Source organism: Protopterus annectens, chromosome 6.part0 (assembly GCF_019279795.1).
Source record: "Protopterus annectens isolate FY-2018-M chromosome 6.part0, PAN1.0, whole genome shotgun sequence".
In the NCBI taxonomy this organism is placed as follows: domain Eukaryota; kingdom Metazoa; phylum Chordata; order Ceratodontiformes; family Protopteridae; genus Protopterus; species Protopterus annectens.
In genome coordinates this window covers 1,089,121,766-1,089,134,759 of record NC_056737.1, presented here as the reverse complement: position 1 = coordinate 1,089,134,759, position 12,994 = coordinate 1,089,121,766, and the positions used below count along the sequence as shown (strand labels likewise).

Here is a 12,994-nt window from a genome sequence, read left to right as displayed (position 1 = left end):
TTGGTTTAGACTTGATTTCTATTCTCTAATAATTGCTTTTTGGGCAGTCACCAGAATTAAACTTAAGAAGTTCTTACTATTTCTAGGTAGGTCAGACCCTCTGTCCCAGTTCAAAAAATCATTTCCTCAGTTACACCCTTTGGTTCACACAGTATTTCTGACAGAGAACTTTGTAGGGGATTTTTTAACTTTGCCAACTGATTACTCTCCCCAAATGTATGTTCCCAGTTACCTCTTTCTTCGCCATTACATGCCTAACATTTGCCATCTACCTGACGAAAAATTCTTTGGAGTCTAGTTGGGGTACAGAAACACCTATATAATCATTTCCAAGCAGAAATCCTATATCTTTTGGACTTTGTTGCCTGTTTGGGAGCCATACATATGTTTTCCCATTGACTTCCCGTGAATTGCCCATCCAGTCTCCCCTCACAATCCCCCCTTCCCACTCCACCACCCCTCCCTCTAATTATGTGCTCACAATACAGTACATTTTTTTCCATTGCCAGTTTCCTGCAGTAAATTTCAGTTTAATCCAGTAAATTTCAGCCCCCTACTGCCTATTCTCTGCACCCACAATTGCAGTCATCCCTATTGGCAAAATCTCCCCTCTCCATTCTTCTGTTGTCTGAATTCCCAGAACATACTCTGCTACTTTACAAATACAGCAGTCTGTATGACTGTTGCCATTCTCTTTAAGGTTCTACATCCAAAATCCCACTCTCTCCCCATTTCTATTTCCCCCTGCACCACCAATATCCCTTTCAACTTTGAATTGTAGCTTGTGTTATGTAAATGAGCCTTAACAGTGTAGGTCTAAAATTTCCCTTCAAATCAGGTAATCCTAAACCACTGTGCTGTGTTGGAAGGACCAACTTATCCCACTTGAATCTGGCCCTTTCCACTCCCAGATAAAATCCCGCAACTCTTAATTACTATCCATAACTTCTTGTCTGGTTGATAAAAATATACCTGGCCTAAAGTGACTAAAAATATTTTATTGCTTGTATCTTGCTATGTATAACCCTAGAAAAGAGCTCAAGTTTTGTATTATTTTTTGTTTAGTCTCTTCCCATATATCCTTTGGTGCCATAGTAGAATCCTTTTTAACATATACTCTTAAATACATCATTTTATTATGTCCCCATAAGTATGGGTATTGCTAACCCAATTCATGTGTGGGTACATAGTTTACAGTTATAATCTTTATCAACATTAATTTTATATCCCGAAAAACTTGAAACTGTCTCAGAATGTTCCACAACACAAATTTCCTTTTCTGGTTTTATAAGGTATAAAATACTGTAGTCTGCAAATAAAGCCAATTTTTCTTGATTACCATACCAGTTATATTCTTGAATTCTCAGTTCCTTATTTTCTTTGCCAATAGTTTTAAATATAATGGAAATAACAAAGGAGAAAGATTATACCCCTGCCTGGTTCCTCTGTTCAGAAACAACATTTCAGAGAAGAACCCTCTTACTTTGATTTTTGCCTCTGATCCCTCATATATCCTCATAATTGACCTTATTATTGTATAAGGGAATGCAAATGCTTCCATTACCCTTCTCATAAAATCCCAACTTACTCTTGTCTAATGCTTTTTCTGCATCAGTACACAACAAAAGCTTTGCCATTTTATTACATTCTGCTTCCTTCTGAATTATTAGTGTTCTATTAATGTTGTCAGATATTTTCCTCCCCTCCACAAAACCACATTGATCCATATCTGTCAATTTTGACAACACCTTTGCCATCTTTTTAGCGGTTGTAGACATAATCTTGGTTTAAAATTGAAATTGGGCCTTATGTGATGCTATATTTGATGGGTCTTTACCATCTTAGTATTACAGCCCCACAGCTTTCTTCTAGGATGTTAGTGCTTTCCCCTCCTTTTAGAATACTGTCAAACAAACCCCTCCAGATTGTTATCACTTTCTTCCCACTAGCTTGCAAACTTCTACTGGAATAGCATATATTCCTGGAGACTTTCCTGCCAATTGGTTATACGTAACTGTTACGTAATCTCCTCTTAATTGTTGAGCGTCATCTGCCACTAACCTAGGCATATTTAAGTCTTCCATAAAAAAATCCATTTGTACTTTTTCTTGATTTCCAAATTTCTCTGTTTTATACCAATTTTCATAACATTTCCGAAATGTATCTAATACCTGTACAGCATCTCTGGTTATTTGTCTTGTTATAGGCTCCCTTCTTACTTTCTGTTGCTTAAGTCTTGCTAAAAGGTTTTTATGCTCCAGGGTTATTATCAAAAAACAGCTGCTAAACAGCAATCTTTCTAAGCTCATGCACATTATCCAGGTACTGTACTCCATTATTTTCTCTTAGCACTCTGTAGTTGTGTTTATTCTTGTTCTGCTGTACTTTAACCTTTGTCAGCCATTCTAAATGATTATTGTTATTTCTTAAGCTTAGCTCTTTTTCTTTTATTTCTATCCTATTTTTAAACTCCACTTTCATTTCATCCCACTCACTAGTTATAACTTCTGAATAACTGTTTTTCTTTCCTAATGACTCGCACGTAACTTCCACTACCCATTCCTTAAAATTCCTCTCTTTTTAACAGATAGATGGGAAGTGCCAGTGCTTCATTTTTACTTTATTATCCTTCATTTATATCTTGGGTATTATTGGTACATGATTTGAAACAGTTATTGGATGTCTGTCAAAGCTGTCAACTAAATGCCCATGATTCCTATGAAATATAATTTTTGTGTAGTGTAGCCCATTTATTGTACCTTGGGGAATAATATGTAAATTCTCTCAGAGTTCCTACTACTGAATTCACTTTTTTCATACCTTTTTTTTTTCGGAAATTTCTTCAGAAATCTAAACTCTTTTGTTATATTCCCTTGTATGCCCTCCACATACTTCCTCACTGTTTCACATCCAAATTTCATTCCTCACCCATAAGTCATATGTCCTCCTGAAAGCAAATTATTTCTCCCAAAAGTTTCTTAAGCCTCATAATTGCAGTTTTAGGTGGAATATAAATACATTCCAACGTAATTATCCTCCCATGCCATTAATCCTACCTACTGCAAAGCTACCATTGGTAGCTTTTTTTTTTCTTTTTTCTATCACTTTTGGAGCTGCTGTGGCAATTGACAGAAGTACACCCATTTTCATTTGTCCATGATACTCTGCTGAATATCCAACCTGAAATTCTTTCTTTGTCAAATTCAGATGCTCAGTTCTTTCCAAATGTATCTCCTGTAGTGTTGCTGTTTACACTGTGCATTGTATAACTGTCAGACCATTCACATTCCAAGATGATATTGAAAGTGTTGCCATTATGATACTTACACAAACCTCAAAGGCCTCTCAAGTACAGTCCTCAGAAACTCTTTTTTATACACAAACAAGACAATTTCCCATCACAAAACACAAAGCTACATCTCATTGTGTCTCAACTACCAAGCTCATAAGGCAGAACACTTCATAACCCAATATTTTGATCATAGGAGACTCCATGGTGAGATACCGATGTCCCTTTTACCAGGCTGGATAAGGCGATGGTCACAGTTAGTTGGCTGTCTGGGTCCAAGATCGATCCACCAGGTCAAGTCAGCACTCAGGTCATTTACCACAAAGTGCCAGTATGGCTTAGTCATAGTCCATATGGCCATGAATGACCTGAGGTGTACCTTCTTCGGCTATATGAAGAAAGACATGATTGAGCTCTCAAAATGTGTCACAGGCAAGTATGAGCCTAGCACTGAGCAACATTCCACCATCTCCAAGGATGATGCCACAATACCAACAGAAAATTATTGAGTTTAACAATTGTCTTGGCTACTGGTGTCCATTCTAAAAGTGTCCAATACTTGTCAGCCTGGGAGGACATGGATGAGAAGCCACACTGCTTTGCCAGGGATGGTCTCCACCTGTCACCACTAGGCCTTCCAGATATTAGCCAAAACATTATCCACCCCCTGTAGTGCCCTTTTTAGGCATTGCCAGACAGACAAACCTTCTAACATAGCAAAAGCTTATCAGGACAAGCTAAGAGTGTTACTGTTCAGTGCTAGGAGTCTCAAGAAACTGCACTTCCTAGAAGTTCTTCTGATTGTGGAGAATGCTGACATCTGTGCAGTTACTGAAAGCAGTACATGGCTAGAATGCCTTTCATACCTTCCAACCACCCACTGAACGTGAAGCAATAAAAGGCAAAGATGTTTCTATCTACATAAAGGATAAGGACACCTCAAGGCTGGTCAAACAATGTGACACATTCAAGCTACTGGATGTCCAACTAACCATGCGAAAAATCCATTACCATATTCATGCTAGTTACAGGTTCCCACTGTGAACCAGGAAACCCATATATCATACCTGAAGTTACTTGAATCATTCACCATCTTGCCCACTACCATACTCATGGGTGATTTTAACTACCCCTCTATTAACTGGCAGGCATACATGATGTGCAGGTCCAAAGATTTCTTGATTTTGTAAACTCAAATGCCCTGAAGCAGCTAACCTGCACTCCCACTGTGAGAAAAAATACCCAAGATCTGGTACTCATAAATATGGGAGAGTGCTCTACCCCCCCCCCCCCGTCAAAAAAAGTGATGTTCTCGCTAGTAAGATCAGATCACAAAGCAGTCTCCATTAAAATAAAAATAAAAGTAGACCCCCCACCCCAGCTCCAAAAACTAAAAACTTTTCTAAGGCAAACTACCTCATATTAAGTGGTGGCATAGCTGGTTTCCAAGCTCTCCCAAACCCAAAAAACACAGATGACTTTTCAGAGGCATACACAAAGTCCCTGTGTGACCATATAAACAACTGCATAGAAACAGCAGTATCAGACCAAAGTAAACCCAGGTCAAACCACAAAAATAAGCCACCCTGGTGGACCCCTGGTATTAATAGGCTGTACAACAAAAGAAACAAATCCTGTCGAAGTATGAAGGAATTTGTACAAGACAACAAAAAGTCCCTCATTAGTCTAAACATGCGAATCAGGGAGCTAGCAAGTCTCTAAAAGCTGATTTTGAGGTGAAATACTCTCCAAACCTAAGGATAACCATAAAGCATTTTTCAGTTATGTCTGTAATCTTACGGGCAACACCCAGCAGTGTGCAGAATTAGTTGTAGATGGCATCACCTATACTCAGCCAAAAGATATAGCAAATCTGCTGACCGATAAATTCAGCTCAAATTTTACCTCCAGTTCTCCCCCAAGAAATACCTTCCACCATTCCCTCATCAGTTATAGTCAAAGAACAGGTTGCCTATCTGCCAATCTGTCTAAAGCTAAAAATACAGCTTCAGTGGTACCCGACAATATACCAGGGTGCTTTTTAAACAATTTGAATCAGGACCTGTCAGGTCCATTAGGATCTCTATTTATCCACAACCTCCAGACCAGCTTTGTCCTGATAAGAGTGGAGGGCAACAACAGTCATCCCTCTACATAAGGGGGGGACCATCAGCTGACCTGGGAAATTGCAGTTTGACTAGTCTTGTATGTAAGGCTATGGGAAGAATAACCATGGACCTGATAAATGACATAGGGAACCCCAAACACTGGTTCTGACTCAGTTTGGCTTTTTCAAGGGCAGGTCATGCCTACTAAATCTGATGGACTTTGAGAAAGTCACTAGGGCATGGATAAGTGTAAAACAATGCATACCGTTTACCTTGGCTTGGCTAAGGCATTTGATACAGTTCCCCACTCAGGAATTATAAATAGACTCACAAAACTGGGCATAAATCTGTACATCATCAGGTAGATAGCCAGCTGGATCACTGACAGGGTAAATGGTTAAAGAGGATGAATCCAGATCCAGCAAGAAGCCAGTTACTTGTGGTGTGCAGTAGGGCTCAGTGCTGGGACTGCTGCTGTTTGGAATGTACTTCTCTGAAGTCAAGGCCAACATGGAAGGCTTCTGGATGACAACATTTGTGACGACTGCAAGCTGGAAACAATCATTCAATACCCAATGATGCAGATATCCTTCAAAAAGTCTAAATCAGACAAATGATTGGTGCCAGAGCCACAGCCTAAAACTAAATATGAAAAAAGTGCATTATCATACCCTTTGGAAGTCAAATACTCAAATACATTAATAGCACACCACTAAGAGCTGACTGAGAGATAAGAGGTACAGGCACAGAGATAGTAGCCTGAACTTTGACTGTCATTTGTCCACAGTGGTGAGGAAGTCCTTATATGTGGCATGGCTTATAAGTAAAGCTATGACATCCAGATCCAAGGATGTTATAATCCCACTTTTCTCAGCCCTCATTAGACCAGTAATAAAGTATAATGCACAATTTGGCATATACTTGACTAGGCACTTACAACAGTTGCTCAAGTGCCCTCAGAGGTTCCTCACAAAGAAAATGCAGGGTGTAAACAGCTTGTCCTATGCGGATAGACTAAAAACCCTGCCTCTCTACTCTGTCTCCTACCGACTGTTAAGGGTGACCTATGCCTAACTTACAAGGCACTCACAAATCCAATCCTGAGGGAACTGTGGCACATCTGAAAAAAAACAGCATGAGGGTCATCTGATCTAAGGATCTAAACCTAATCAATAACTCAAAACATGCCGGAGAGAGAGATGTGTGTCTAAGAGATTATCCTTTCTTTGAAACAGACTTCCTCTTTTCCTCTTCATGTTAAACAGATCCCTTCCCTGGCTTTCATACATATATATATATATATATATATATATATATATATATATATGTTCATAGGTAGGTACTAGGCTATCGGCCCAAGGGCCTAAGTAAGCCTAGCCAACAAGGTTCCCTAGCTAACGCCAACCAAGAAAGTTAATGTAGTTTGGATTAATGGATGGGGAATCGCCGCAGATTCATACTGGGGTAACACCTGTATCCCTTATGAACAGGAAAAACAACAAAAACGAATTTGGAAATGCAAACAAACCTTTAATATGCAGCAAAGCTTTCGGGTAGAACTCTTCTTCATTAGAATCTCCCATATGGACAGGGGCAGTCTGTAAAGTACTGGAGGCATAAGCACAAAGATAAGCCATTCCCTTGCCCCCCTAGGGGTCATATATTGGATAAAATTGGGTTATATTGGCTAGCCTTGCCATATATTGGGTAAAAAGGGTTGTATTGGCTAAGTTTGTAAGGACTCTTAAGCTGTTCACTTAGTAATCTCTTATGAACCTATGATAAGTTATTATTCCCACCTGTTATATATGACAGCTTTTTTTTAGATGTCTGTTTCCAGCTTTTGTGATACTTGCACCCATGAATGTGTAGCAGATTGATCTTTTATGTAGTTGTTTCTTGTCCTCACCATTTTAAACTGTCTCATATTACAAGACTTTTTTTAATGAAACCCTCAAAAAAAACACACATACCCAGAATGCTCCCATAACCTATTACAGTAATACAAACATGCAAAACTATGTACATCTTCAAATAATGATGTTTAACCATCCTAATATGAACAACTGTCCCAAATTGATTGCTGCGCATACAAGCATTATCTGACCTAAAGTTAAGGTTATCCATGCTAAGACACGTTACTGCCTGTGCTCCTACTTACACTAATTACTGTTTGTTCTTTTTTATCTTTATTTTTCTCCTAACTTGCAAGCTTTCAGAAAAAAAATAACTTTTAGCCTTAAAGAAACCAGTAGTCTGGCTTTTTATTACCCAGTACTCAGCATTTCTGCGTGGAAACGTAAGAAAAAATTGCAGTCCTCAGCTGCAGGCTTCTAAAGTCATGGTGAACATTTATTGTCAAAGGAAGACTTTTCATTGCATTCAGTGTTCTCTTATTTACTTTTTTCCACTTAAAACGTGTTATTAGAGTTGATTAAGTCAATGGTCTTAATTCAGACATTCACCTATGCATAGTAAAGGAAGACATACTAGCTCTGCATATATTATGATCTCTTTACTTTTATACCCCACCCAACAACCCAAGATTACAGCCTGTTAACTTAAACATGCTTTTTCCATCCTTTAATCTCTTTTTTTCATTATAATGCATGAATTTCTTGAACTGAAAAAGAATGAATGACAGAAAAAAAAACACATCCATTTACCTTAGCATCTTCATCACATACAGCAATAGATATATATGCTTTACTATATAACATATAATTTATATTGTGAAAAGCTTTGTATAAATACTGTTAAGAATAGAAATTGTTTATCTTGGTTACCCTTTTCTTCCTGTTAGTGACTTTCCAAACATCACTGACATGAAGTGGGGAAAAGCTTTTCAGCACCCACAAGTTTGACAAAGTCAATTAAAGTCCTTCAGTCCACTTTTTCTCATACCGCCATATTTCACAAATTTGATTGATGCTGTTTAATCTCAAATTTATTTGCTAATTTCCATGTGGCTGGTTTTCTTCCTGTTCATGTCCATCTCCCAACTCCAGACTTTGAGTCAGTTCCAAGGTACTCCTGATTCTTCTAGTCAATTCCTGTGCTTTTCTCTGTCTGCCAAATATTTTCCTTTGGAAAGTTAACCACGGTTTCACTGGGAGTTTCTCTGAGCTTTATTATTAGAGGAATGATGAGCAGAGTTCCCTTTTGTCTGATGGCTCACTTTTTGTAGAACAAACTTCTGTGTTTCCTTCTTAGCCTGTTCTGCATCAAAAAATGATTTTGACCCTCCAAGAAAAATATTATGAAGATCACTCAATACAGCAGCTTGAATCTCTCACCTGTCTCTGTACATTCCCTGATTGCTGGAATAAATTTGCTTCTTTTCTGCCTGGTGTACAGGAAATAATATTCTACAAACACTCTTCTGTCTACAACGTTTAATACTTTACCGTTTTGCCAGAATCAATTCTTTCTGCTGGTAGGATTTCATTTTTACTAATACATGTCTTGGCTGCTTTCTCATGGCCAGATGTGGAGCATACACACAATTTGCCCTTTGAATTATCAAATCCTGCTGTGGAATACCAGTCCAGTTACTTGTACCTTCAAAAAATTAATAGTCTATTATTTCCATTTTTATGGAAAAGCAGTTCATCTGAATGTCTCTTTAAAGCTTCTTCCATTGTTTCCAGCCATATTTTATTTAGTTATTTATTTAACATTTGTTGACTGGGAAAGTCCAACTAAGACCGAGCCTATTTTTCTTCTGCCTGGAGAGAAATGCTACAGACTTATGTCTTTGGAATTTGGGAAACCCACACGAACGAATGGAGGACATGCAGAACTCCGCACAGAAGGCACTGAGAATCGAACCGGAGAACCTCTTTCTGTGAGGTGACAATGTTAACTGCTGCACCACTGCACCTTTGTTATTTGAATTGATATACGTCTTCAGTGTTTTGTTTATTTTAATCAGCTCTGAATATAACTAACATTTTTTTCCCTCTAGAATACTGGAAGTCATGTCTTGCACCAAACCTGGAGCTTGAACTGCTGTTTGCTGAACAACTGCAGGATTCTTCCCAGTTGGTATTGTTTTCTCTTCAGTTTTTCTAGTTGAAGTTTTCCAGGCTATCTTACTGGCATTGTACTTACTAGCCAGTAACTGAATTTACTAAATGTGAGTTCCTGGTCCTTATCTCTCATTTTTTTTTTCACAGTAGGAGAGCTGAAATTAAGCTGTTGATCAGTGTGCAGCCATAATGTAATTCCTTTTGCTTTATTCAAAAATCTTTATCTCCATTACACTGGATTGTGTTCCTGGTATGTCTACTAGACACACCAGTTGAAAGAGCTTTTCTTCCACAGGAAAAATAGGTCTATACCCAGATCTATTTTAGACTTTTTCACTCAGACTTTCTTCACTATGAGGGAATTCCTCAGGATTTTGTATCTCATGGCATCTATGCTTCTCATGATTTCCCTGACAATACTCCATGTGAGAAAGGTAGAATGGTTTCTGAAATCTCTTTGGTCTGAGAACTAACACCCTTTGTCTTTTAAATTCCAGTTCTGAAGTTTGTCAGAAGAGCGATTACATGGTGTAGACAGCAAATATCCCTAAATCCAGGTCTCCCCATCTTCCCTCCTGTTCCAGATCTGTCAGTTACCACATCTTGAACTTTGCTTGGAGAGCTGTTTCAGGGTGGATAAAAGTGCAAGTTGTTTGGGATACTAAGGACAGATGCAAACAAATAAGGAGGAGATGCATGTTTTGATAAAGGCAGTTCAATTCTGAGTAATCTTTGGTCCCCTAGACAACTTCAGTTTGTTAAAGATAATACCAGAGTCGTGATACATCTACAAGCAAGGGAGAACCAGGTCTTACCCCATTTGCAGACTAGCAAGATTAGCTTGGGATGTAACTTCACAACACATTCTTACTCTGCAGGCATCCCAGATTCCATCAGACCAACATTGTGTGGCAGACAGGCTGAGCAGGGCAAATACAGACCTTCATGAATAGGAACTAGATTAAGTGGTCTTCCAAGATTTGATCCATCAACGGGGAATTTCTCAAGTAGCTCTCTCGGCCCCCTCTCTGAATAATCAGCTGGCAAAGTTTTGCAACATAACTCCATGCAAGAAGGCCTGGGAAACAGATGCATTTTCTTTTCTTTGGATAGGAATGTTCCTATATACTTTTCCACTGATGTCCAGGGTACTTCTGAAGATTCGGAAGGAATCTATCAAGGTCACTGTGGTGACTTCTTTCTGGCCCAGGCAAGTGATTATCCCTTCTTTTGGCAATGGCCAGGGAGAGTTACCCCAAGCTTCCTCACAGTGTTGATCTACTCGCACAAGAACAGGAGTGTTTGATGTACCCCATCCCAATCAGTTTCAACTGTTTGACTGATAAGGTCTTAATTTCCTTTAGGTTTCTGTTTACTACGGTTATGCAACAGGCACTAATGGAGGCAAAAAGCCTGCTCCTAGAAAATCATATATTCGCAGATGGAAGAGGCTTCTAGATTGTGTCAGCAAAATAGCCAGCCTACATTCAGGGCTAGTGATGCTCTGGTTTTACAATGAATTACTTTCCTCTGGCCTTTCTTACTCCTCCGTCAAGGTACATTTCTGGGACATTTTTGCATATCTGTCCATGGATCCTCCTTTCAGTGCATTCTCATGTCAGACATATTTGAAAGGGGTTTTACTTTAGGGATCTCAAGAAAAACTGGTGACTCCTACTTAGTATCTTCATTTTTTGTTAGAGAAGCTAACACTTGCTCCATTGTAGCCAGCTCCTCTGTCTGACTTGTGTTTTTTAAACATGGAACACTTTTATTGATAGCTGTAATCTCTGCAAGAAGAATGTCTGAATTGCAATCTCTTACAGTGAGTTAACTGTATTTCCCTTTTCCAAAGAGACAGGGTTTCTTTTATGCCTAAAGTGGTATCTCAGTTTACTTTAAACCAAACTGTCCATATCCCTGTTTTCTTTCCTTAACCTAAAAATGAGGGAGAAAGGATACTCTGTACTTTGGATGTCCACAGAAAAGTCTGGTGCTGTCTTGATAGAACAATATTTTTCAGATCTGCTGATCGGTTATTCATTTCTTGTGAAGGTGTGAAGAATGGACAATCTGTGTCAAAACAGACCATTTCTAAATGGTTGTCTCATAATGTTACATTTTGTTGTTCTTAGCACAACAAAACTATTCCACACTGTACCATGATATTGGCTTCATATATGGCTTTTTGGAAATGGTTGGATTCTAGAAGTTTTCTAGAAGTAACAACTTGGTCCTCTCTTCATACTTTTAGAAAGCTGGGACTCTTGGACCCTTCCCCTTCCTCCACCCAAATGTACTAAGCTAAAGTAATCTGCCCATACAGTTAAGGCTACTGCAGCAATGATCAATATGATGAATATAGTATAGTTGTGTAAGTAAACATAACAGTAAATGTTTGAATGATCACTGCGCAGCAACCATTCCCTCCCTCCATCCTCCTTTGTATTTTTTTATTTTGCTGCAAACTCTTATGGTGAGCCAGTCATATCTGACTTTCCATAAGGAACCTAAAGGCAAAGGAGAGAAGATTGTGCATGGTTTGGATATGTACAGGCAGCCCAGATACTGCATTTACAGAACCAAGTCCTTCAGGAAAGTTAAACAGCTGTATATTTTCTGTTTTGGGTCTAAAAACGGTCAGCTTGTCTCTAAGCAAGCAATTGCTCATTGGTTGTCTTTTGCTATTGTTTTTTGTTACTCCCACCATGGTAAATATATTCCAGATAAGGTAAGGCACATTCCACCAAAATGTTATCCTTTTCGATGACATATTGGAAAGGTGTGGACTCTTGAAGCTTTCTGGAGGCAGCAACTTGGTCCTCTGTTCTTACCTTTACAAAGCACTACGAAGTAGATTCTTTCTCAAGTTCTAGAGTCAGCTTTGTGTGGACTATTCTTCAGGGGATCCTTATCCTTCCTCCTATCAGGTAGGATAAGCTTTGGAAATCTACCCATATGCCCCTGAGGCAGTGTGAATGATGAACATAATACAGTTGTATAAGTCCTACTCATCTCTAACAGATGATATTCAAATTTCACGCTGTTTCACTGGCAGCACCCACCCACCATCCCCCTTATTTTGTATATATTTTGATGGTATCCAGTCTTGTGCTGTTGGTTAGCTTTGGGTATTTGTGTTGGTGTTTTATTGCTGTGAATTCATTGGTTTCAGGCAATTCTTACTACTGGTCTTTGTTCGTCCTACTTAGCATTAAAAGCCTGAATAACTGACTTGGGGCAGGGGTTAGGCTTCCCCTGATGAGATGGGCTTAGCCAATATCGTGTCACAGTGAGTCAGAGTAGGAGATTCTAAGCTCTGGGAAGCTGTCACTGTGGAGTTTGTGCAGGCAGAAAATCCGTATGCCACCTAGACAGTATGAAATTCTGACATCTATTGTTATCTATTGTTACATATAGGTAGGACTTATGCAACTGTACTTTCTGCAACAGGATTATCTTAATTGGGAGGTCACATAATGCATATGCTTCTACTGTGGCCATTGGAAAACAGGCAAGGGTTATAATAGTAGAGTTGCAGTTATACCAGCAGAAAGAGTTGCAAA

General features: G+C 38.9%; 1 protein-coding gene across 1 annotated transcript in view; it reads left to right on the top strand.

The window, feature by feature from the left end:
- Positions 1-12,994, top strand: part of RPS6KA5 (ribosomal protein S6 kinase A5) — a 1,659,077-nt gene that overhangs the window by 845,879 nt on the left and 800,204 nt on the right. The gene's annotated exons all lie outside the window — the stretch shown is intronic.